General features: G+C 41.8%; 1 non-coding gene and 1 pseudogene across 1 annotated transcript; one reads left to right on the forward strand and one right to left on the reverse strand.

Annotated features, from left to right (window-relative positions):
* Positions 1-14743: 14743 nt before the first annotated feature.
* LOC148878620 (small nucleolar RNA R71) lies at positions 14744-14850 on the reverse strand. The gene has a single exon (XR_016106213.1). It is a non-coding gene; the product is annotated as a small nucleolar RNA R71 (small nucleolar RNA).
* Positions 14851-20056: 5206 nt separating this feature from the next.
* Positions 20057-21243, forward strand: LOC148878621 (microtubule-associated protein TORTIFOLIA1 pseudogene; annotated as a pseudogene).
* The last annotated feature ends 2478 nt before the right edge of the window (positions 21244-23721 follow it).

Consider the following 23721-nt stretch of genomic DNA (forward strand, 5'->3'; position numbering starts at 1 on the left):
AAGATCTGGGCATCCTTCCCTTCTACAACCCTTGAACTCCTCAAGAAACCTTAGCCTTGAACTGGGTGAATTGACCAACCCCTTCTCTAGGGCCCTTGGGGTCCTTTTTATAGAGAAGGGTAGACAAAATTAGGATTAGAGAGAAAGAGAGGTGTGGCAGTTGGAGAAATATGGGTGCCCTAGGGTTGAGAATGGAGGGTTAGGATTGTTCTAAGGTGATCCTAAGGCTAAGAAGAGAAGGAGAGGGTGCCCAATATTATGTAGGACTGAGATTTGGGTGCCCAGAATGGAGGGAGCAGATTTGGATGCATAGAATGGAGAAATGTGATTGGTTGGTGTGATGTGGCGCCCTAAGGTGATTGGTTGAGGTTCAAGGAGTGAGGTGTGAAGCTAAGATGCTGTCTAGGGAGAGATCTAAGGGTATGAGGTGCTGCTAAGGCTTGGATGGTTGAGATTAGAGGTTAGGAGATAGTGGAGGGTGGAGATTTGATAGCCTAGGGTGGCCAGGGTTTGTCAGAGTTGAAAAGAATGAGTGGGGAGGTGCCCTAGGGTTTGCTAAGGAGAGGGGAGTATGCTAATACACTAGGAGGGGCACCTATCTAGGTTTGGCAGATAGGAGGCACCCTCCTGTGCTCAGTTTTTCACAGAAACACCCTCTCTCTCAACTGGAACTCACACCAGCATCCCAAAAACTGCATTTTAGCCCCGAAATTTCCCTAGTTTTCCCTAGGATTTACATAGAGACCCTCAAAGGATTTGTACAGGGACCCTCAGAGGTCACAATATTGACTATTCTAAGGCCTAAAATACCCTCGAAATGATGCCCTTAAGGCACCAAAATACAAAGTTATCACACCCTCCAACTTGATCATTGCTAGTCCCTTAGCAATGCAGCCTTAAAATCCTACTAAGTATAAAAAGAAGTCATTCCTATAGCAAGATCATCCTTGAAAAATCAGCCAAGTATCTTGATTCCAGAATTTCAAACTTGGTTTAGATCAATGTTGGGCTTAAGGGGTAAAATTGTCTTACTTTGAATATTTCAGAAACTTAGCTTAAAAATCTTGTATACACTTCCATTTGCAGTTTGTCAAGAAAATCTGAGATTGATTTCAAAATCAGATAGATATTCTTCTTACCATTTCTTACAATGGATTTCTATCATTGAACTTTGAGACGCACACTTATTTTTATTGCTATCTTCCATCGTTTGATGCGAATCTAGACGCTTGCCTTAGGTGAAGAGACCAACATCCCAGGGTAAGGGGCAAGGACCTAGCTCGGGACCCCCCCTATTCTTCACAACAGTCAGAACCTTATAGATGTCAAAAACAAGGACCAACTCCCTCCTCGTGGCAGCATTCAAGGCCATGAGCACACCAGGGTCGAGACTCAGGCCCAAACTGAAGTTAAGAACACAAACCAAGAAGCACCTCGGTAAAGAACACCGCTCCTCCGATGACCACAATAGAGAGACAACGGGAAGAAGTGAGCTTAGTACCTACACAGCTGGCTCCTGTTTTGTTGATCCGGCCTTCCCCTTAGCACCAGAGATCCTTTCGGCCCCGAGGCCAAAAGGTTTCAAGACCCTGACCTTGGAGATCTACAAAGGGAAAACAGATCCCAATGACCATGTTGATAGCTTCCAATCTCTAATGCTGCTTACAGGAGCTGATGAAGCTAGTTTATGCATGGCGTTCTCTACAACCCTAAAGGAAGATGCGAGGCTGTGGTACCAGACTCTGCCTCCAAGATTGATTAAGAGCTGGAAAGAGTTTGTTGATCTTTTTACAGTGCACTTCACCACCAGCAAGAAGTGCCCAAAGTCAATGGCGAGCCTCCTCAACATAACCCAGAATGAAAAGGAGTCGCTACAGGACTACATCAAGCAGTTTAATTTGGAGAGGTTATAGATACCAAACCTTGACCCCACCGTGTAGCTCACCGTAGCCAAAAGGGGAGTATGCCAACACAATCTGCGTTAGCACCTTGAGTTGAACCCTCCGAGCACTATGGAGGCAATCCTTGAGGAGGCCGATAAGTTCATCAAGGCGGAAGAGGCTCTGGGGTCGCGGCTAGAGTCTCATTAAGCAGGGAAGAGGAAGAGTCAAGTAGTAGCAAGCATTAGCGGCGAAAGAGTAAGTCACTGAAGAGAAACAGATCAAGAAGCAAGAGCAAGTCACCACCTCGGGGCTCCAGATCAGGTCGACGATCTAAAACCCCTCCCATCCAATGATCTAGCTACACCTCCCTGAATGCTAAGTGTGGTGAGATTTTGATGCCTATCAAGGACACCAGCTACGTCAAGTGGATGCCTAAGATGCGAGGAGACCCAACAACAAGAAATCCCAATCAGTATTGTCACTTCCACTGTGACATTGGACATAGTATTGAGAGCTGCCATAACTTGAAAGACGAGATTAAAGAGCACATCCGCTGAGGCTACTTGAAGAATTTCATCAAGTACGAAGATAGGGAAGCGGCAAACCGACCTGCCAACTAGTGGAGAGATGCACCAGAGTCAAGTTGGTGGAATGATCAGCAACCACCACCACCGGAGGACAGACCGATCTGCGGGGTGATCAACATTATCATCGGCGGATCCATTGTTGCAGGGTGCAGCACAACAATGGGGAAAGCATCAATCCAGGAGCTTGTGCATGAAGAAGGAAACCTGTCGAAGTGCCCTCGGGTGAAGGAGGTTATTTACTTCACTGAGGATGATGTTCACGGGATCTAGTACCTACATGACGACGCACTCGTGGTCAAGATGGTGATCAATGACTTCGAGGTGAAGTGGATACTAGTGTACTCAAGTAGCTCTGCAGACATCTTATTTTTGGAAGCCTCCGACAAGTTACAATTGGAGTAAAAAGATTTGAAGCCAGCAGACACACCCCTGGTCGGGTTCAACGGAGACATGGTGAAGCTCCTTGGTAGAATCACCATTCTGGTGCAGCAGAAGCGAGGCCCAACTTAGTTCGGTTCAAGCACACATTCCTGGTGATCGCGACCCCGTCCCCATATGTATAGTGGTGTCGACCTACTACTTGTTGATGAAGTTTTCTAACAAGCTATGGTGTAGGGGTAGTGCAGGGTGACCAGCTAGAGTCGCGAAAGTGCTACATAGCCGCGTTGAAGGGAAAGGAAAAATTGGTGAACGATGACGAATTGTAGCCACCCCCCGAACACATCGAGGAGCAAGCTGTGCCCATGGAGGAGACAGTCCAGGTCTTGGTCTCTGATACCGAGCCCACAAAGATGCGCCAGATTGGTGCCAGCCTAAATGAACCGCTTTGGTCACAACTAGTAAGTTTCTTACTCAATAATTTAGATGTTTTTGCTTGGTTGGCAGCAGAAATGATCGGTCTGGACCCTTTAGTCAGTTCAGTTAGACAAAGGAAAAGGAACCTCACCCCAGAGCGGTGGAGGGTAGTGGATGAGGAAGTTGAGAAGCTCCTTGCAGCAGACTTCATTAGAAAGGTCCAATATCTGAGTTGGGTAGCTAATCCTATGCTCATGAAGAAAGCCAATGGAAAGTGGTGCATGTGCGTCGACTACACCGACCTCAATAGAGCCTGCCTGAGGGATAACTTCTCCCTTCCCAGAATAGATCGCCTGTTAGATGCGACCTTGGGACATGAGTTGCTCAACTTCATGGATTCCTACTCAGGCTACAACCGAATTATGATTGACCTAGCTGACTAGGACAAGACTATTTTTGCAACTGAACTCGAGATATATTTCTATAAAGTAATGCCCATTGGATTGAAAAACGTTGGAGTGACCTTCCAGCGACATGTAAATAAAATTTTTGAACGCCTTATTGGAAATAAAATTGAGTGTTATGTTGATGACATGATCATGAAGACCTAGTTTTCTCCTTTAATTGATGATTTAGATTACGTTTTTCATATTTTAAGAAAATTCAACATGAAGCTTAACCTGAATAAGTGTCTTCAGAGTCACCTCAGGTAAATTCCTTGGTTACATAGTGAATCAACATGGTATCGAAGCCAACTTGGAGATAATAAAGGTCATCTTAGATATGAGACCACCCCAGAGCATAAAGGAAGTACAAAGGCTAACTAGTCAGATAGCCACCCTAAACCGGTTTATGTCTAAATCGGCTAATCGGTGCCTACCCTTCTTCAAGGCAATGAAAATGAACGAGGACTTCGAATGGTCCGATGAGTGCTAGGTCGCGCTTGACGAGCTAAAAAATTATCTAAGTACCCCACCGGTGTTAACCCGACCTGAACAAGGAGACAAGCTCAAATTGTACCTCTCTACGAGTGACGAGGTGGTTAGCTTGGTATTAATCTGAGAAGTAGACCAGGTCCAAAGGCCCGTGTACTGTATAAGAAATGTTTTGCAAGTAGCAAAGACAAGGTACCCTAACAATGAGAAGCTAGCCTATGCCCTGGTCATTGCCGCTCGGAAGCTATGCTCATATTCCAAAGCCCATACTATCTTCGTCCTCACCGACAGATCCCTAAGGCATGTCCTATAGAAGTCCATGGTCTCAGGTATGCTGATGAAGTGGGTCATTGAGTTGAAAGAGTACGACATCCAGTTCGCGCCACGCCCAACCATCAATGCTTAAGTCTTGGTAGATTTCATCGTGCAATGCACGTTCAGCACACCTGCCCCTAAGGTGGCTGAGCCGACCAGCATGTTGGAGGCATCAACTAGTGCAACACTGATTCCGATCAGGGAAAACCTGACTTGGGATGAGGCGCCCTAGATTATCCATGTTGACAACTCGTCTAATCAGCGGGGAAGCGGTGCCAAACTCATACTTTATGGGCTGAGCGGAGTGAAGCTGGAGTACACTCTTCTGCCGAATTCGAGAAATCGAACAACAAAGTGGAGTACGATGCATTGATTGCCGACCTGACATTGGCAAAGGAGGTTGGCGTGAAGCATGTCGTTGTTTGTAGCGATTCCCAGATGGTTGTGAACTGAGTGAATGGTGAGTACGAGGCTCAAGAACCCGCCATGATGTCTTATTTGGCCAAAGTGAGGGAATTCCTACCCGGCTTTCACTCTTGGTTCATCTGACAATTACTGAGGTCAGAGAATGTCGAGGCCAACAGACTCTTAAAGTTAGCCAACACAAGCAACAACACCAAGAGAACAGTGTACATTGAAGACCTGCCTCGACCTAGCATCGTTAGGGTGGCAGAAGAGGTCGCTCCCGTGTTGCAAGCAGAACCGATCTGGGTCAACTCGCTTGTTGACTATCTGGTAAATGAGACCCTACCAGCATATTGTAATCCAGCTCACAGGGTAGAGTGCCAATCATCTTGGTACATTCGCATCGACGAGCAGCTATATAGAACATCCTTCATGCTCCCCTACTTGCGATGTTTACAACCTTCAAAAGCAAGCCAGGTACTTCATGAGATCCATGAAGGTCTTTGTGAAGGACACCTGGCGAGTAGGGAGCTCGTCCAAAAAGTGCTAAGGCAAGGATACTATTGGCCTACAATGAAAGCGAATGCGCTTGAGTTCGTTCAGAAGAGTTACAACTACCAGAGATATGCCAACATCCTTCAGTAGCCTGTTGCCAACCTGAGATATCTAACCAGCCTGTGGCCTTTCACCCAGTGGGGAATCGACATCCTCGGTCATTTCCCATTTACAACCGGGCAGAGAAGATTCCTGGTCATAGCAGTTGACTATTTCATGAAATGGGTAGAGGCTGAGCCACTGGTAACGATCACGGCCTAGAACGTGCAAAACTTCTTTTGGAGGAACAGAGTATGTCACTTCAGACTACCCAAGGTGATGATCTCAGACATTGGAAAGCAATTCGAAGACATCAAGTTCCAAAACTGGTGCACCAAGATGGGAATCCAGTAGAACTTCATGTCAGTAGCGCATCCTTAAGCGAATGGACAAGCGAGGTGATGAAAAGAGCAATTCTCCACTAGCTGAAAGCTCGCCTGGCGTGAGCCAAGGGTTTGTGGGTTGACGAGCTGCCTAGTGTCCTTTGGGCCTACAGAACTACCATCAAGGCTGCAATAGGTGAGATGCTATTCAATTTGACGTATGGAACGGAGTTCATCATCCCAGTTGATATCTAAGTATCGACCTTGCAACTAGAGGCATATGACAAGGAGGCCAATGACGATGTGCGGTGCATGAACCTTGTCTTGATCGAAGAGGTGCATGACCTGGCTTACATCCGGACTGCAGCCTACCAATAGTAGGCAACTCGGTACTACAACGCCTGAGTCAAGAAATGCCAATTTCGAGTTGGTGACCTTGTGCTCCGGAAAGTAATGGTGCTTGAGCCCGGTGTAGGTAAGCTTGGACTGAATTGGGACGGTCCATATAGAGTGAGACGGGTATTTGGTGAAGGCACGTACGAGCTCAAGACATTGGAAGGGAAGCAAGTCCCCCATGCCTGGAACATTGACAACTTGAAGAAATACTACTTATGAGCTTGGGAGCAAAGCAACTGCCAAAATTTTCTTTGTCCAGAAGACCAACAAACTGGTCAGGCCGCAGGTCAGCTAAATGATATGGTGGAGAGTGGACTACGAGTCACATCTGAAGCCTAAATGCCATGGTGTCGAGCCAAAAAGCGACTTCAGTACGAAAAACATATAGGACCAAGTTGCTTCCTAAGCATATGGGCAATATAGGCGAACTCAATTTGTGCCACGTCGGTGTATAGGTAGGTCGAGTAAATACCTTACTATGTCTATCCACCTCGGCTCACATTAACTTCGGGTTATTCCTTACTATGCCTAGCTTTTTAGAACAACACCTTGGGGTAACCTATACTTGTCTTGTACATTCAGCAAAAAAAAAAAGGGGAGAAAGAAGGAGAAGCTAAAGCCTACTCGGAGGCTCGGCCTAGACTATGTTTACAAGTAGGTCCAAAGAAAAGAAGAAAAAAATCTTCACAGGGGCTCCTCGTCCCCACCTTCAATGCTTATGGGGTCCCCAACTAGCTCAACCGTCACAACCACATCGTCCTCCGCAACCGCATTGATTGTGGCATCTGAGTCTTTCTCCATCTCTCCCTCATCGAGCTTCTCGTCACCCTCCTCATTGGAGTCTGGCTCTTTGGCATCTTCTAACACCATCTCGGTGGTGATCCCTGTAGAGGTGATGACTTCGAGGTCGAGCTCGGGGAACTTACACTTAGTTACCTAGAGGCGGAACTTGAAACCTTTCTGGAAGGCATCAATGCTGAGCTCATCCTTCATCTTGTTGTACTCCGGCAAGGCCTGGTAAGCTTTGAAAGCAGAACCTCAACAACCTTAGTGCCTTGAAGAAGAGCGACCTCGCGTTTGGAAAAAGTGTTGCTCCTCGGTCTCCTTCTCTAGCTACTCGACTCACTCCTTTTGCGCCAGCACTTTGGCCTCCAGTTCTTGAACAAAATCAATGAACTTCAACATCTTGGTCTGGCACTCTACGGTTGTAACCTCAGCTCACTTAGCCTTTGCTTCGGTGACCCTTGCCCTCCAACGTGATGATCGAGTTGTTGCATAAGAGTGTGGATCATGGAGTTCGCATGTAGGAAAGTAGAAAAGTTCACTAACTATGGAAGATAGAACGAACAGAAACCAAGTATCGAGTTTGGGAGTATACCATCATGACATAGCCTGCCACCCTAGCACCCACTTGACCGTATGGCATCTCAGCAAACTTGTTGATATCTGTAGGAAAAGTCGCCTCTTTGCTTTTTATCAAGTTGGTTCTACCGTTCATAATGCTCTGGACCAACTCGGGGCCCTCTCCAAAGGAACTGACTCTAGGGTGGATGGTCCGAGGCTGCTTGGATGGTAGAGCTGACTCAGGTCAACAAGGAGAATGACCCTTCTCTTGGTCCTCCTCGACCAAGTTTATGACTGGAGGGACCTCGGGTTGAGCAGGAGTAGCTAGCTTGGTGGGAGGTGCTTGGGTAGAGTCATCCCGTGCTGTCTTTCTCTTCTTCCTCTTCCTCATGCTGGCAAAGAGGTTAGCCAACGGAGCGCTTGGCATAATGCCTATAACAAGCAAATACTAGATTAGCCGAAGTGATGTAAAAAAGGAAAAGTGTTTGCGTGTACTGAGGTGGTGACCAACCCAGAGGACAACTCGACATTGGCAAGCTTGTTCTCAGCCAAGTAATCTCCCAATTTCAGGTCGAGCTCGACCAACCTTTGCATCTTCTTCCTCATCTTCTCCACCGAGTTGAGAAGGGCCACCCCCTTCACCGATCACAGTGAAATACCTATTTTTCCAAGTTGGCATTTTGGAAGGATATTCGCGAAGCAACTTGTACCCAAGTCGATAAGCTATGTAATAGCTAAACTTATCAATCCCTGGAAGGCCAACAGGGTTTCTTCTTGATTGAGTAGAGCGAGATGAAGGTGTTTATATCTAAGGAGAGGCCGTGGTCATGGAACAAGGAAATGGTGCTAACCATAGTGCGAACTGAGTTTGGGTGAAGCTGATCTATGGTGACACTGAAAAAATTCAGAACCACGACTACAAAGGGGTGGAGAGGAAACTGGAGCCCGATGATAAACTATTCCTCGAAGACAGTAATCTCATCGTCGTTGTGCTCCTAGGGAAAATTTTCTAGTGGAAGGTTGTAGCCAAGGTGATCGGGGAACTTCAAGTGGGCAACCAGTGCCTCAACTCTCTCCAACGTCATAATAGTGGAACCGAAGCAATTTGGACCCCGAGCACGGCGAGAAGACGAAGCCTTTTTACTAGAAGCTTCACTGCTGTGTTAGACAGTTTTGTATGCCCTTAGCTTCAATTTGATTTGATGTACTTTTGTTATTTAGTGGAAATAAATAAAGTGCATGTTTGATTCATGTTGTTTGGTTTAATTCTGTGTAAAACCCTAAAACTGGACATTTATAGAGACTCGTGTTAGTTTTAAATGTTCACAGCCGTTGGATAAGTCTGGGGAGATTTATCCTGCCAAGGCTGATGCTGGTGTGCCACCAAGTGTTGGGATGGCCTGTCTCAGCCATCAAGGTAAGACCCGAGGCACATGCAGTATGGGATTACTTGAATCCTTGAACCGGACCAGATTTCTAGTATTGCCCTGGACCTTGGAGATAGATGGGCAAAACTGGAAAGTTACACCTAACCCCTAGACTCGATTTTGACATTTCACTAGGTGTTGGATTTGACTGCCTTTGATATGCCAATCAGTGAGATCCTTAGCGGGGATCAAAACCTGGGTATGTTGGGGTAGTTTGAGAATTCATCTGAGTGGGTGATCATAGTGACAGAATCAGCCACTTTGTCGGACAAAGGGTAATGATCGGGAATGCACTCTCTCTGATGGAAACCAAACTGCCGGCAGTTGATTTCAATCGTTGGAATTTTGTTTTGCAAAATTAATATATTTATATATATATGTACGGTTTCAAATTGTTTGCAAATGGTTTTAATTCCCGGGATCCATGTGAGAGGAGAGTGCGGCACTGTTCCTTGCAGCCGAGGGAGAGGTCCTCTCTTGTCGGGCAGTGCTTGATCATTAAGGGCTGAGAGGTTAAGTGTAAGACCATTGAGGATAATACCTGATGGGCTAATCTTCTTCTTGCCCACAGTCCCTGGGTTTTTATAAGATGGCTTGGCCCAGGGACCACTTAATGTAAGTGTTAGGCCCATAGGGTCCATATGATGGACTCAAGGGGTTCATTGAGTTTTTCAGTGAATTCGGCTGGGCCTTGTTTTAGAGGTTGGGCCGAACCCATGTGGCTGGTGTGTAGATCAATGCTTGTGTCCCACGCCATACAAAGAAACCCAACTGGACAGCAGATTGGAAAGTAATTAGACACTGAACACTTAATGGGCCAAAAGCCCATTTCGAGGTGGGCTGATATGATCACCCATCCATGGGGCGAATTTGAGATTAAAGTTAGTAAAAGGATTGGGCCTTTAGCCTTATCCACTCTTAGGGACCAAATTCAAATTAGATTTGAATCTGGTAACCTCCTGATAAGATCAGGAGTAAGCTAACTCTATCTGCAGAAAGGATTAAGATTATCCCCTATCCAAATACTGATTTGGATTGGGATAACTCCTAAAAAAGGAGGTTTCTTAATCAAGAAGAAAGGAGGAGATTTCGAACCACCTTGAAGAGATATAGGATATCTCCTGCGAATTGAGAGGGGCTCTAATTCATACTCTCCAGAAAAACAGAAAAAGCAGTTCAGCCTTTTTTCATTTTGGAAATCTCCTCCTGCCGCCGCCATCTGCCATTGCAAGATTAGACCTTTGCAGAAAAGGAAGTCAAGAAATCTGTTTTTGACATCAGTCTTGCAAGAAAGAATGAAAAGGATTCAGTGTTTAATACTTCCAGAGGATTCTTGCGAAGGATCCAGTGTGTAAGACGCACCCTGCTGGTTCTGTTCCATTCACAGCTGTGTCATCTTCAGCAGGAACGGATCTTGGAGCATTCTTTGGGCGTGAACACCAACTTTGGGAGATACTGCTTCTCCGGATCAGGTATATTCCTCCCATTTATCTTTTGGTACAGATCTGGTTTGATTATGGTTCAAGTAGGATCCTTGAATATTGTATTCTAAATTTAGGGAATATGATTCCCAGTTGAGAGAAGGTAGGAAATTTTTTGAAATACGCCCACCCATTCCGCAACCTTTATGGCGTCCATTAGATGGATCCTACCATTCTATCATGCTGAACCGAGGCACTCTCCTCGACCGGGCCAGTCTTTGAGCTGTGGGTTGATGTGGCCATCTCGACCAGACCAGACTCTATGTCTTGGACCAAGGTACCCACCTCGACCTCATTAGACTCGCTACTCTTGTCGAATAGGCTACCCGTACTGCTACTACTAGACATATTGGAATGAAGGTAAAAAAAGGCAAGGAACGAAGGTAGAGGAAGGCGACTTACCAAAAGACGAAGAGCGACCACGGGGACGAGACAAGGGATCACCGACCTGGAAGCAAGTGTACAACCCCAAAAATCTGAATACGTGAGATATAATGAAGTGAATGGGACCCAAGACCCCTATTTATAGCCACTGTAGTCGATAGAGGACAATCTAGACCAAAGCGATCTGACGATTCATGAAAAAACCGGTCGCATGCCTTTCAAGGCTGAAATTGATTGAGTGCATGTTTTGACATTTGCGGATTTTATAATCTGCATGATGTTCTTGCGTCCTCGATACGCAATCTAGTCCTTCGATCGAGTCAGGTGGTTCATTTTGGTCTGACTGCCTGACCGGACCTCAACCTAGAAGAAGACCAAGCCAAACCCACCTAAGCTCGTCATGAACTCCCCGTACTGGGTTAGGACCCCTGGCACAAGAAGTGTGGGGCAATTGATGAGGGGTGATTTGGCCCGACCTACTAAGTTGCGGACACGTGGATGCAACCTGATGACTGGATAGTGACATGGCATTTCCTGCCACCTCAGTAAGCCAGGTCACCTCGGGTGCCTCGATCACCTCAGCCAAGACCGAGGTCCAAGTAGCTCGAGATGGCCCAACTTACTGTAGTAACACGTAGCTGACTTCTAGAAGCATGTCAGCTATCTCCGAGCTCTTCGGGATCACGCCGCATGACTATGGGTCTTATCCTTATCCCACCCGGATCAGACCGACATGATAAGCCTTATCAACTAGCACGATATCCACCTCTCAGGGCATAATGAATTCCTAGCAGTGTAGGCCGAGGATCTCAGAGGTGTTTTGTGAGACCCACAACAGTTCAACTATATAAGGGCACCTACCCCCATAGCACAAGGTATGTCCGATTTAGTGCATTCTAGCTCTCTTACTCTCAAGCTTTTAGCTTGCACAACCAGATACTTACTTAAGCATCCGAGCGATCACGCTGGGTGAGACACCTCAGGTTCTCTAAGCTATCTTGTCTCGTAGTTCGACCGGCCAACTAAGTGATCGACGTTTGAGCTGCCTTCCAGCTAGGAGCAACTGGGTCGCACACCATCAAATTTAAAACTTATTAGCCCACCGCCATGGAGAAAAGGAAATTTGGTTAATTGTGAAGCACAAACAAAATGAAAGAGAGAATGTAAAACATAATAGGAATAGTTAAGCAAAACACATTAATGGTGAAGAGAAGAATCGTGAGGAGGAGCAAAGTGTGGAGGCAGCGGTGGTGATGGCGATGAATTTATGGAGGAGGGGAAGGGTGTCGTACATTATATACCTTTGCATCAAGATTGACCCAAACCTCCTTTCTGGTAGGAAGCTCATCGTAACTACACTAGAGACTGCATCGACAAAATCGGCAAAGTTTTGCTGCTAAACGTCACTCTATAGTGGAGCTTGGGTGCCAATGTTTTCAAGAATGGACGATTATACTGGAAAAACTGGGAACTGGTTACCTGATCAGTTTTGTTTTACCACAAAATTGCTATTTGGCTAAAAATTGTTCGTTGATTTGGTCAACCAACCGCTGACTCGGGCGGTTGAACTGTCAAACCATTTGACCTGGGAATGATTTTTGGCCATTTTTTGGTTTTTTAATTTTTTTCGTTAAAACAGGTTGTGCATTCGAACCGTTCAACCTGGAAACTGGACCCATAACAGTTCCCTATCTGTTTTTAAAAACCTTGTTGGGTGCCATATAAAGTAGCCTCAGCATGGGATCCCGAGCACCTGTTCACACCAGTAGTTGAAGATGGTCCCAGAGGGGTTCGACTTCAGTCCAAGCACCCTTAGTCAGGGCACCATTCGCGCATTCGGAGGGGCACCACATGTCTCTAAATTGTGTGAATGGCTTAAGCATGTGAGGATTCTTCAATTTTGTTAGTGTGCATCACCGTTAGTTAAAGTTAAGCAAAATGAGTGTTTTGCTCTGACGAAAGCATGAAAATGCATATCTAAAGTGTGCTCAACAATTGACATTTTGTAAAATAAAGAGCTTAAAAATAATATTTTTCCATGATAATTTTATAAATGTCAATTTTATTATTTGTGCAATTTTTGTGCTGAAAGAATTAATAATTCAATGGAGGAAAGCCCAAATATAGGTCCAAGAAACCCAAACCCAAGTATGAGTGCTGATTCGTTTCCCGCTTTACTCTAAACAGGGTCTGATTTTTTGGGAATATCTTTCTCTACAAATTTCAAAATTCAATGATTCTTGAGGCTATGGACAGATAAGAGATAGGGCTACAATTCATCTATTCATAACTTCCTCTAAATCAATCTCTGCCCAGGCGGAAATTTGGGAATAAGACGCAGATCCGGGCTGAGCAGATTGAGGAGCCTAGCAGCACACAGTAAAAAGGAAAAAATTTGACCAAAAAGGGGGGACGACTTCCAGGGGTTATTTCGGCATTATTTTCTCAGTCTTTCAGAGAAGAGAAGAGGGGAGAATGACGTCCAAGCGCAACTAAAGCTTCAACAAGACTAGAAAGGATTTTGATTGATGAGTTTTACTTGTTATTTTACTTTGATTCCTTAAGAGATTTCAATGTTTAATTTTGTTCTTGAGGGATTTCTTTTATTATTTTGATAAACCCAGAAGTTATATTCTTCAATTTCCATATAAGTTTAGTCATGCTTTTTTTATGTGCAATTTGTTAGAAAATAATTGATTGGGTAGATTTATTTTATGGGTTGATCATTGACTGCAATACTGTCAATCTGTTATATTGTCGTTCTTGGGAAGCTTGTAAGAATAGATCATTTTGTTCTTCATCAAAAATTAATTCTCTCAGAACAAATACTTTTGTTCTTGCCGTTGTCTTCAAAGTTATATTTTCCGATTGTTTGTTTGGGATGTGAAACTTGCAATTAAGTAATAAATAGGAATCAAGGTCGAGACCAGTTAAGCAAATCAATTAAGTGAATCTCGAAGCCTTGTTCATCACAATACTACTTTTCATCTTTTAATCATCGTTTCTTTTATTCAAATATTTTTGCTATTCTTTTTATTTTTAGAAAATCATTTTTTTCTAAGTTATTCACTCTTAGAAATAACTCATTCTGTTGGTTTAATTAACTTCTCTATGGATTCGACACCTAAAGCTACGCTTCAACGACCGCTTAGCCAAAGGTAATAATTTTGGGCAAGACACAAAATTTGGCACCGTTGTCGAGGAAGCCAAACCAACAACTAGGTTTGAACATTCTTTACTTCTCTTTTATTTCCTTTGTTCGTTTCATTTTCTTTAGTTGCATTTTATTTTCTTGATCTTTTTCCCCTTTTCTTCTTTTTGTAAGCTAAGAAAAACAAAAAAAATATAAATATATATATATATATATATAGGAGCCTAGGGCGTATGAATAGACTAAGGGACAAAAGAAGGAGATTCACTAGACAGATACAAATAGACCCATCACCAGTCCCTGAAGAAAAAGTAGCATTTATTTCATCCTCTGATTCTGAAACCATGATTCAACACGAGGACAACCCTTTTAGGTCTTTAAAAGACTACCTGCGCCCCACCCGGACAGCCACACCATCATGCCTCATGTTCCCTCCAAATACACCACAATTTGAGTTCAAACCTGAAATGATCAAACTCTTGCCTAATTTCCATGGTTTAGACAGTGAGAATCCATATGTGCACATTAGGGAATTTGAAGAGGTAGTGGCCACCTTTCATAACCAAGCTGATATTGCAGACATTGTTAGGCTAAAATTTTTCCCTTTTTCCCTGAAAGAGAGCTAAGAGTTGGCTATACTCTTTGAGACCGAGATCCATAAGTATATGAGTGGAGATAACCCAAGCTTTCTTTAACAAGTACTTTCCACACCATAAGACCAACAACCTTAAGAGATTGATCTCAACCTTTTCTCAAAAGGATAGTGAAACCTTATACCAAGCCTCAGAGAGATTCAAAGAGCTACAGAACCTATGTCCGTACCATGAGTATGAAAGTTGGAGGCTAGTTAGTTATTTTTATGAATGATTAACTAGTAGGGAGTACCAATTCATAGAGATGATTTATAATGGGGAGTTTTTGCAAAATGATCCTTAAGAAGTCATAGATTACCTGAATGAGTTAGCTGAGAAAGCCCACATATGGACTGGACCTAGTGCTATCGATAGTACTAATAGGTCACGTCCAACCGGGATTTACCATCTTAAGGAGGAAGACAATCTCAAAGCCCAATTAGAAGTTGTAACTAGGGAACTTGAGGCCTTAAAGATGAGAAATAATAAAGTCACCCACATGGTTGCCAGGGTAGAAACTCAAACTTCATGTTTTGCCTGTGAGGGATTGGATCACTTAGCTTAGGATTGCCCAACCTATGGTGAGATGAGAGAGGTTTATGAAGAACAATGTAATGCCTTAGGGATGTATCTCACCCTATTCAGAGACCTACAACCCTAGCTGGAGGAACCATCCCAATTTTAGTTGGAAGGATCAAAACCAACCCACATCATCCAACAACAATTGGAGTGTAGAGGCGCAACCATCCAGATTTCATCCTGTCCCCCAATACAATGCTCGACCGAATAGGAATCCTTTAGAGGAAACACTTCAAGCATTTGTGGAGACACAGAATAAGACTAATTAAAAGTTTGAATCTGTTCTTGCGCAAGTAGTTGAAGAGAACAAGGATATCAAGAGTCAGATAACTAAGATTACCAATGTTCTTACTATACAAGAGGGGCAAAATTCCATCTCAACCTCAAACCAATCTGAAGGGGTCACATAAGGTACAAGAATCCACCTCTGATCCAAAGAACATTATGGGGGTCCACGCCATCACTACTCGCAGTGGTAAGGTTTTATATGGGCCTTTGCCAAGCCCACTTCACACAAATGTCACCACTTCAAGAAGAATTGAAGATGCCCCCTCAAAAGAGCTAGAAAAGGAGGCTACGATCCAAGTGCCCTTTTCCCCCAAGCTCTTAGATCTGAAGGAAAAATTTCAGACAACCAAGGTGATATTTTGAAACATTTGAAAGAAGTTAAGATTAATCTACCTTTTTGCATGTGATTAAGCAGGCACCAGCTTATGCCAAGGTGATCAAGGATCTATGTACCATGAAAAGGAGACACCATGCCAAGAAAACTGCATTTCTGATAGAACAGGTAAGTGCAGTGATTGAGCAGAGAACATTGCCAAAGTATAAAGATCCAGGGTGCCCCACAATTGCATGCCATATTGGGACACAAGAATTCAGTCAAGCTCTCTTGGACTTAGGAGCAAGTGTAAATTTAATGCCTTATTCGGTTTACTTGCAATTAAGTCTTGGAGAGATAAAACCCACGTCTGTGGTGTTATAGTTGGCTGACCATTCTCTTCAGAAATTGAGGGGTATAATAGAACATGTTTTGCTTCAGATTGATAAATTCTATTATCTTATTGATTTTTTTGGTTTTAGATACTCAATCTGTGGTTGACAGTGAGTCGAAGATTCCGCTTATTTTAGGAAAGTCATTCCTTGCTACAGCCAATGCTCTTTTTAATTGTAGGAATGGTTTGATGAAGCTTTCATTTGGGAATATGACTTTTGAGGTGAATATTTTTCATGTTGGAAAGCAGCCCCGAGACGAGGATGAGTGCTATCATACCTACATGATAGACTCTTTCATTGTAGAAGAAGTAGATCAAAGGGAAAATTCTGAATCTTTAGAATATCTCCTCCGTAATTCTAATTTGAGTTCTGAATTTTTGTTTTATCCTATTAATGATGTCTCTGTTGTTTCCTCTATTTCTAATGACATGCAGGATAAACAGAAGAAGTTTTAGCAACCACGCTTTGAGGAGTTGCCATGTGAAAGAGAACATCCAAAGCCATCTTCTATGGAGACACCAAAAATAGAGTTATCCCCACTTCCTAAAGGATTGAAACATGCATTTTTGGGACCAGGTATTGTTTTGGGACATATCATGTCTGAAAGGGGAGAGTTCTCCGAGTTAATGAACAACGGTTGAAGCATTATGTGGAGAGGGTAGACCAACCTGAGAATATCACTCTTGTAGCTCTAATCTACAATGCTTAATCAGGTTTTATCTTTCTACACTACCATTTTTTATCTTTCTTTTCTTTTATTTGTTTTTGTTTTTGTTTTATTAGTTTTTTACGTTTCCTTCTTCTAGTTGATAAATTTGCAGGTCTAGTCTCAATCCATCGATCAGGTGTCCCCTACCCTTTGCTTTGCTATTTCTTTCATTTTTATGCCAATGAGAACACTGAATCGTTCAGGTTGGAGTGGTAGCATTGCATGCACATAATATGCACACTTTTTATATACATTCTTCTTGTGTGAAAGAGAGACAACCAACACTTTACTTATTGTTTTTATTCTGGTAGTTTTGTGTGAATAAGTTTGCATTGCATGTTTGAGAAGCTTAGATTGGATTTTTTGCTCTTCTATTTAGGTATGAATTTAAAATTGTTTGGTTTAAGTCATTTTTCTATCTTGATTATCAAAGAATAACTTTTGAAAACTTTTTGCGCACAATACTAAGCTTTGTGGTTAGATGAATGTTCAATATATATAACTAAGAGAATTGTCATGTTTAAGCGCACATTTTTCTAGAAGAGAGTTGAGGAAACAACTTATGAACTTGCATCGATCTGTTGAATTGGTTAGTTGTTGTTTAGAATGACATTACTTGGTTTGAGGAATGCTTGGATGATAAGCTGAAGGATGATATTAGTCAATTTTCAGAAAAAAAAAAGAAGAGAGGGAGAATTAGTTCGTGTTATGTTATGTGAAACCTTTGAAATAACATGTGTAATATTAGTTATGTGAGAAACTTTGCACTTTCCCTACTTTGCATTATCAAAAAAAAAAAAAAAACAAAAGAAAAAAAATTGATGAAGAAGACTCAGTACAATAAAGTCTTCTGTCAATTCAAAAGACAAACTTCTTTTCTTAGGGAATAGTCTTTCTCCCTAGGCTTGATTTCTATTTGTATTGCTCTCGTATTTGATTGATTGAAATCCTAAAGCTGGTTGGTGGTAAGAATGGTGGAGTTTTAAACAGCTAACTTTCCTATCTTTTGATCAATGATCGTTTGTTTGTTTGTCTGTAAATTTGGCCTTTTCTTTGAGTATTTATCTGATTTCGAACTCCATGAGAGAAATCCCTTGCCTTAAAACAACTTACCTGTGAGGATATGGAGTTGAGGCTTTTACTTTGATTAATTCTCAAGGCTATATGTATTGTGGTTTGTGGTATGAAGGTTTTTCTTAGTTCACACACATTCACTTTTGGAGTTTATAATTGAAGTAATCTTGATAGCATTTGTGATCTTTTTCTAACCCTTTTGTTTGAAATGCTTAGGTGGTTTTGCTGGATTTCTGTTTAAGCTAATCATCATGCTTTGTCTTTTTATTTGTGCTTAAATTGCTAGGGACTAGCATTAAGCTGGTTGGGGGTTGTGATGAAAGTATGAAAATGTACATCTAAAGTGTGCTCAACAATTGACATTTGTAAAATAAAGAGCTTAAAAATAATATTTTTCCATAATAATTTTATAAATGTCAATTTTATTATTTGTGCACTTTTTATGCTAAAAGAATTAATAATTCAATGGAGGAAAGCCCAAACATAGGTCCAAGAAACCCAAACCCAAATTCAATGACCCAAGTATGAGTGTTGATTCGTTTCCCGCTTTACTCTAAACAGGGTCTGATATTTTGGGCATTTCTTTCTCTACAAATGTTGACATTCAATGATTCTTGAGGCTATGGATGGATAAGAGATAGGGCTACAATTCATTTGTTGATAACTTCTTCTAAATCAATCTCTATCTAGGCAAAAGTTTGGGGATAAGATGTAGATCCGGGCTAAGCAGATTGAGGAGCCTAGCAACACAATAAAATGGAAAAAATCTGACCAAAAAGGGGGGATGACTTCCAGAGGTTATTTTGGCATTATTTTCTCAGTCTTTCACAGAAGAGAAGAGGGGAGAATGGCGTCCAAGCGCGGCTTAAGAGATTTCAATGTTTAATTTTGTTCCTGAAAGATTTCTTTTATTATTTGATAAACCCAAAAGTTTTATTCTTCAATTGCCATATAAGATTAGTCATGCTCTTTTTATGTGCAATTTGTTAGAAAATAATTTATTGGGTAGATTTATTTTATGGGTTGATCATTGACTGCAATACTGTCAATCTAATATATTGTCGTTCTTGAGTAGCTTGTAAGAATAGATCATTTTGTTCTTCATAAAAAATTAATTCTCTTAGAACAAATACTTTTGTTCTTGTCGTTGGCTTCAAAGTTATATTTTTTGATTGTTTGTTTGGGATGTAAAACTTGCAATTGAGTAATAAATAGGAATCAAAGTCAAGACCATTTAAACAAATCGATCAAGTGAATCTCGAAGCCTTGTTTATCACAATACTACTTTTCATCTTTTAATCATCATTACTTTTATTCAAATATTTTTGCTCTTCTTTTTATTTTTAGAAAATCATTTTTTCTAGGTTATTCACTCTTAGCGATAATTCCTTTTGTTGGTTTAATCAGCTTCTCTGTGGATTCGACACCTAAAGCTATGCTTCAACGACCACTTAGCCAAGGGTAATAATTTTGAGCGAGACATGCTCCTCCTCTCCTCTCCTCTCTTGTTGTAGACAAGTCATCTCTCCTCCCTCTCTCTCTCTCTCCCCATCCGCCCGGCGGTGACTTTACAACCATCATCGCAAGCGACAAACAATCATCACCAGCAGTGGGATCAACCTCAGATATTGTTTTCTGTGCATCTCTTCTTCTTCCTTGAAAACTAACCCTAATCGTTTTGGATGGTTCCCATCTACTCGGCGACAACTTCACAACAGAGCTGAAGAGTATCACCGCCAATGACAAACAACCATCACCAGTGGCGAGATCAACCTCAGGTATTGTCTTCTTTGCATCTCTTCTTCTCCCATGAAAACTAACCATAGTCATTTTGGATTGCAGGCATCCACTCGATGGCGACTTTACAACCATCAACGCCACGACAAACAACCGAGATAAATGGACTGAACAAAGAGTAATGTGGGGAAAATACTTGAAAGCAAGAGGTTTTAATGGTGATGATAGTACTAACATTAGTCCAAAGGACAATTCCAGTGCCCATTTTACTTCCCCCCTGGAACTGATGACCATTCTGAAGGTGCTTTCATGAATAATAAAGGAAACTGGTTAGCTATCCAAAGACAGTTGACACAACTAGAGAGGCAACAAGCTCATCTCATGAACATGTTATAGGTTGGTTGAGTAAGTTCTGTTTGAGAAATGCTTTTTGAACTGGTTTTCAATATTCACTAAAATATTTCCATATTGCAAGACTTCATGGGCGGGTCCCATGACAGCATCTAGAGAACAGAGTGAGGGGTCTTGAGAGAATTGTTGAAGACATGGCACGGGATCTGACGGTGTCATTAGGAAGGAAAGGTAGTACTTTTATGGTGGGTTATGAAGGATCCTTTGCTAGGTTGGTTGGCAAGTATAATGGGCTCTCTGATTACTCTAGTAGCAAGTTGGGCAGGGGTGGCAATGGATGGATTCCATTTGCAGAGAGGTCCCTTTCATCTGATTGTGGTGTTTTAGGAGTGAGGGGAAGGAACCCACCTTGGAGATCTGATGTGTTTGATGCATGGGAATCTTATGCATATGTTTCTTTAGGAAATGGGCATATCAGTTCTAAAAGAGCTCTAGGTGCTGATGATAGGTCATCTAGAGAACATGACAATGATCAGGTTGGCAACACAAGAGCTTGGAATAAGGGACAAGGATCTGTTAGGCTTGGTGAGGGGCCTTCTGCAAGAAGTGTCTGGAAAGCATCAAAAGATGAGGCTACTCTACAAGCAATTCGAGTGGCTGGGGAAGATAATGAAACATCACGAGCTACTGTAAGAGTTGCTATTCCGGAATTAACTGCTGAAGCTTTGGGCAATGAGATTATGGAGCAGGACAGGGACTCAATCTGGGCTTCTTGGAGCAATGTTATGGATGCGTTTAATGTAGGTGATATTGATTCAGCATATACTGAAGTTCTATCTATAGGGGATTATCTTTTGCTTGCGAAGTTGTTGGCGGTGATGGTTGTGAAGTCATGCCGAGCGGATGGGGAGAGAGAGGAGGAGGAGAGATGTCTCGTCTGCAACAGGAGAGGAGAGGAGGAGATCTAGGAGCAAAACACCATTTTGCTTAACTTCTACTAACGGCGATGCATACTAACGGAGCTGAAAAATCCTCGCATGATTAAGCCATTCACACAATTCGGAGACGCATGGCTCATCCTCCGAATGTGCAAACGGTGCCCTAACTAAGGGTGCCTAGACTGAAGCCAAATTCGTTGCAAAGGTGTTGGGTCGAGGAAGACAAATCAAACTCCAGTAATGGCATTTATAGACTCATAGTCATCGTTCGCTTCTGTACAACGTTTTTAACATTCAAGGGTTTAATTGGCATTCTAAAAAATCATTGGGGACAATTCTGAAAGAAAAATTTTGAATAAATGATTATTATACAAACACTTAAAAAAATGAAAATTTGGAGTTAAAAAATAAACCCTTATTGTTTTAAATAATCACTTGGACTTAATTTCCTAAACACCAAGCTTAATAGCGTGGTTCCGACCCAAATAAATACTTATTTTGAATAAATACTTATTTTTAAGCATTCCCAAACGTGGCCTAAAAGACAAAAGCTTCCCTGTCTCCTAAAATCAAAATTCATGCAAGCGTTCTAACTTCTAAGATCATATGTAGCTGGATGCCTATGCTCTAAAGGTGTACACACGGTTTTTGCTTTGAGGAGAGCCTATTTGCCTCCGCACTTAAAATGAAAGAAACAGACCAATCACCTAAAAAATTGTTCATTTACAATTTTAGTGTTTGGTTGCATGTAAAATAGCTCTAAAAAACCATTTTTATAACAAATTTAAGAAAATGGCAGTACTAATTTTCTGCAAGTCATTTAGCAAAGAGAGAATTGATCATTTGGTCCTCTTCACTCAAAGGTTACCACTCGAGACATCTATTTCCCAATTTGAACCAAACACAAACAAAATTAGAAAAGTGATTTTGTCTTGCAATTGAATATCATTTTCTACGGAAAATGACGTCCAACCGACCTTAACCCTAATAGGAATGCCATACGAACCCCTAGAAGAACCATTTCTTTGGAATTTGCAATAAACAAAACATGCTTTTGGGTGCATTTCATGCCCAAACAGGTAGGATGGACCTATATGAGAAGGATATCTTCGTTCTTCACTTCCCACATTATTAAGTACTCGTTTGGCAGGGACAAAGCACAAGTAAACAACAGCTTCTAGCTTTTTGAGGTAGGCCTGTAAGCTCTTTTCAGTGAAAATTTCTAAGAGGACCAAATCAGCTGCAGCTTATCAGGAGCATTTCAAAGCAGCTGAACCAGCTAGGTTGAATCTTAAACTTAGCCCTCCCAAACGTGCCCTAAAGATAGCCAGATAGGATATCTACCAGTCATTCTTTTTCAATTTTTCCTTTTTCCTTGATAAACTGTGCTGGAAATATGTGACATGTCCATGTAAAATAGGGTATTATCCGAAGTCGTATAAGACCACAAGGGTACCATCTGGATCCAAATTTGATTTGATATACCATAAATATGGAAAATATGAATTCAAATTTATTCATTTACATATTTAGGTATCTGATTTGAATCGGGTTCAATTGGAATATTAGTAAATCTGTATAAAATCAGTATAAATGTATAACATTTAATATAAAGTACAAGAAAATATATCATAAATGAATAGACCGGGCAATCAGATCGGGTTGGGTTGGGCTAGTTAAGGCAATTTTGGGTTGAATTGGCAAAGGCTATGCCCTAGTCCTAAATATTCAGCTTTCGGGTTGACCCACCAGTCGGACGGGTCAATGATTCAGCCATCCGGGTCATCTGATTTTTGACCAATTCAATGTTTTTTTTTTGACAGAAAAAAAAATAAAAAATATGGATTTAACCATCCGGTTCAAATAGTTTGAATGGTTCAACTGTACTGTTTAGATCAACATCAATTTGAAAATAGGTGACCCATGAGCCAACCTGATCCAACTCAAATTCTTTTTTGGGTCATTCAGCCTTCTAGCTCGAGTCATTAAATAGGCAACCCTAATCCACTTTTCTTGGGTTGGGTCAACTTTTTGACAGAACTGATGAAAATTAATTTACCTAAATCTCAAATCCTACTTAATTCAGAAGAATTTTAATAAAAAATGGTATTTTACATACACATTAATCCTTTTTTTTTTTTGGCAAGATATGGCTTTGATTAAAATATAGACAAAACAGTAGAGTTTGTTTGGTTGCTCCAGTCTTCTACTATCCTACTATATTTACATGCATTATAAGTAAGTTCATGAACAATCCCATTCATCTCTCCATTAATATAAGATACACAAAGTATATCAAAAAAAGGAAGAAGATCTACTATTCAGCGCTTTATTGGTGTGATGAACCATTCCTCCCCTCCTTTATGTAGAAGTTTTTTACCAAGCCTTCTGAGTCCGAGAATAACGCTACCGACTTGAGGTTTATGGAGAGGGCATGTTGGGGTCCATGCAAGAGTGCCCACCATTCTGCTTGGAGAGCATTAGTTGCATTAAATCTTCTACTACTTGAGACCACTGGGGTGCCATCAGCTGCTTGAATTTGTATTCCGGTTCCTACCATTCCTAATGAAGAGATAAAGGATCCATCAATGAATATTTTATGTTCCACAGATAATATAGTATGTGTGCATGCATGAAAATTGATTTTGATGTGGGTGTGTTTGATCTCTGAGGAATGTAACTTTG

Source organism: Nelumbo lutea, chromosome 1 (assembly GCF_056320005.1).
Source record: "Nelumbo lutea isolate HS-2025 chromosome 1, American lotus-T2T, whole genome shotgun sequence".
NCBI classification, from domain to species: domain Eukaryota; kingdom Viridiplantae; phylum Streptophyta; class Magnoliopsida; order Proteales; family Nelumbonaceae; genus Nelumbo; species Nelumbo lutea.